The sequence below is a fragment of the Dendroctonus ponderosae genome, unplaced genomic scaffold (genome assembly GCF_020466585.1).
Source record: "Dendroctonus ponderosae isolate FM_Combo_2020 unplaced genomic scaffold, Dpon_F_20191213v2 Dpon_F_20191213_10, whole genome shotgun sequence".
Taxonomy (NCBI): Eukaryota; Metazoa; Arthropoda; class Insecta; order Coleoptera; family Curculionidae; genus Dendroctonus; species Dendroctonus ponderosae.
This window is the reverse complement of record NW_026017111.1, coordinates 3,498,009-3,501,384: the sequence shown is the minus strand read 5'-3', so window position 1 is coordinate 3,501,384 and position 3,376 is coordinate 3,498,009. Positions and strand designations below refer to the sequence as shown.

Here is a 3,376-nt window from a genome sequence, read left to right as displayed (position 1 = left end):
ACAACGCTACACATAAAAACTGATGATGGTGGAAAAATACACCGAAACGTATTTTGATTGATAAATAGAGACAATAAATGACTGAAACCCAGGAACTAATTTGATTTGGAACAAAAATAAATGTGAATGAATTGAAAAAAAAAACAAAAATGAAAAGCTTGCAAAACTTGATTAGAACAAAACAAATCATAATCAGATGTAAACACCAATGGCCACAAAGCAAATATCAAATTACTCGTTGTCGAGTGACAGTTGAGACTTGTTTATTTATTGGAGTTGATGACATTTATAACTTAAAACAATACTTACACACTTTTCGATCTGTTTCTATTTCTTTAAAAGCGTGCAACAGTTGATTAGAACAAAGCAAAACAAATCACAATCAGATATAAACACCAATGTCAACAAAACAAGTGTCAATTTACTGCTTAACTTGTAGTTATAATTTTAACCACTAGGGGGCGTCTGGACTTTTGAATTTTTGGCGCGATATTATCATTTGGTTTGGTTTTAAATCATGTTCCCTCTTGATTTGATTACATTTCTGGAATATTACCAACCACAACCAATCAATTGCCGATTATAAAGGTAGAGAAAAACGTAATTTGTTTCTACAACGTTGTTTCTGCCCCTAATTTGTTTCTACATATAATCGACTATCTCACCCATACTCGATTTTTTACTTTGTGCCTCAATTTGAAAATAATGACTTCTAACACATCCGCTACTGCATGCAGACAGGAGTTCCGTCATTTTGACAGGAGTCTGTGCGACACAATCTGTCGGTGAGTGTGAACGCCTAGTGCCATGACATCGAATGTCGAAAGTTGTCACGGAATTAAATGTCACCGTCTGAATTAGCCTTTACTCGTCAAAACACATGAAAACATCTCCAAGAGCACCGAACACAGGAGAAAATGGTTAAAAAGTAAACAGAAAACTGTCGAAAAAATTGCCGAAAATCAAAATGTTTCCCAGTTATAGAACGCACCTTGCTTGACGAAATGTATACAAAACTAGACAATTTAATTTAATTTTTTTTCATATTTCAAATTTAATTAAATTTAATTTTTTTTTCAGTACAGCGAATAAGTTCACATACTTAACTGAACTTAACTTAATTAATATATTGATGCCTAAATGTTCCAGGCATTTGTATGCATCATCCAAATGAAAATGATCTCCAAGAATTACGCCCTAAGTTTTAATTTAATTGAAATATACCTAAAACTAATTTAATTTATTTAATTTAAACGAAAAGAAAGATACATGAAATAACCAAAACAAAACTTTACACACAGTTTACTTAAATTAATTTTACCATCACCCAAAAGCAACATCCCCAAAAACCACTAAAAAAAATCACATTTGTCTATATTTTGAAAAATAAATTGTCTGCAGCCAATAGACCAAGCTTAGGCCTGCATAAACAACCTCAATTTAAAAAAAAATTCAAAAATAGCTTGACGATGACTCAAAACTGCGAAACATTTTCCACAAATAAAACCAGGAAGTGAGTTTCCAACAACACTGGTTTCTGAGACAACAACTGCCAAACTTGCACAGACAACCATAAAAGTGTATGGCAAATTAAAATAACCTAAGAAAAAGCCTGATGCTAACTTAAAATCGAAACGTCTACAACTCATACAACACACTATGCCCAACAAAATTGAAAGAAAAGTAAACCCTTAATTGGAGTAGTTTCAACGTGCAACTTTAAAAATTCCCGCAAATTGCCTGATGATGACAGAAAATCGAAACATCCCTACAAAATACATGCAAACATGTGAAGGGTCCTGATGATGTCTGAAAATCAAAACTTTGCTGACGTTGGCCCTACAAAATGTATCCAACTAACATTAACTTTCTCACTTCGCAAGCCAGAGGAAATAAATTCTAAACTTCAGCCTACGACGAAAACCTCGAAAAATTCTATAAAATTTGCTTGATAACTGCAGAAAATCGAAACACTATAAGGTAACACACAAGTAAAATGCATACAAAGGCAGTTTTACAGATTTTCTGAGTAAAGATGTGAAACTGGCAAAATCCAGAGGCAACTTCATGCAACTTTCACATTTGTAATACCGCTGAGACGCAAAAATCGTTTAACTTCCATTACTTTAACGGGCAGATCGCTTCACCAGAACCGCCACTAAAGTAGGCGGCAGTCCATGGGACGACCTGAACCCCCACAAAAATTTCAACTAGGTATGCTAGCATGTAAGCCAAGCGTTACCAAGGCTTGAATATTTTCCTTACTCATTAGTTTAAGGCACGAATTCCGCTTTGGAAAACGCCAAACTTATACCCAGTGGGTAGATTCGCTGTGTGGGATACAGCAGCTGGTGCCCTCTAGCCCCTGTTTCCCCAAGTAGGAGTGTTAATTCATACCTTGTTTTGATAGGAGCCGCGTCGATGACACACTGTCCCCGCGAGTTAGAATTGATACTCCTCCACCTCCATAGCCTCCAAAGCTGAAACTTTTTGCCACACAGGGCCGCATTGACTGCTCGGTTTCCTCAGATTGCACCTGGATCAAGCGTGTTTTTACCACCAGTGGCTTTGTTTTGCTCAGCTACTCACCTTAAGAAGTTTCCTAATCTGTCTGGTTTGAGAGGGAGGCTGCAACCACTCCAAGCCAGCCCATCGAAGATCCTCCGCAGATTCCTGCATCTAAACATCGATAACTCTGGATTGAGAAGCTGGTTGTACAGGGCAATGTATTGAGTACTGGTATCAAGTTTAGTCGAAACGTAGGCGTTTTCAAGAAAATAAAGAGTTTCTGTTCAGCGTCCCAAACCCGCTAAACTTGCTACCAGAATTCATAAACCAGGGCCGATAACGATGACTATGTATTGAGTACCTCAAAAATTCTCCGCTTTGCCTTCTTATACTCTAGTTCCCGCTCCTCGAAGCTTTTACTTCTTCGGACTTCCATTCCGTATCCACTGTCGGTGCTTTTGAAGTAGTCCTCCATGCTGTTGGAGTCGCGCTTCAGGATCGACCTGCACAAATTTTCATTGACCCCCTGTAGCCAAGAGCGGATCCAGGGGGGGGTCATGGGGGGTCATGATCCCCCCCCCATTCAATTCTCTATCCAACGATCCCAAAACGAATTCTGTGGCTCGAATGGTTCTTGCGAAACTTCGAAAAAAGCAGCGTAATGTTCAAGTGGATTTTGCAACGCAAAAAAAACCGCGAAAAACTAAAACTTCTTGAATTCAAGCATTTTTTGAGAAAACTGCCAACATTTCCCCATCCATGGCTCACTTCCTAAAAAGGCCATTTATTTATCTCTAGAATGATGTACAAATGAGCGTTCTTGCTCATTTTGCCTCCGAGAAATGAGCAAAAATGGGACGGAAAACAT

At 37.9% G+C, this 3,376-nt stretch overlaps 1 non-coding gene across 1 annotated transcript; it reads right to left on the bottom strand.

Moving 5' to 3' along the window:
* Positions 1 to 2,130: 2,130 nt before the first annotated feature.
* On the bottom strand, positions 2,131 to 2,282 carry LOC125502878. The gene has a single exon (XR_007280593.1). It is a non-coding gene; the product is annotated as a U12 minor spliceosomal RNA (small nuclear RNA).
* Between the last annotated feature and the right edge of the window lie 1,094 nt (positions 2,283 to 3,376).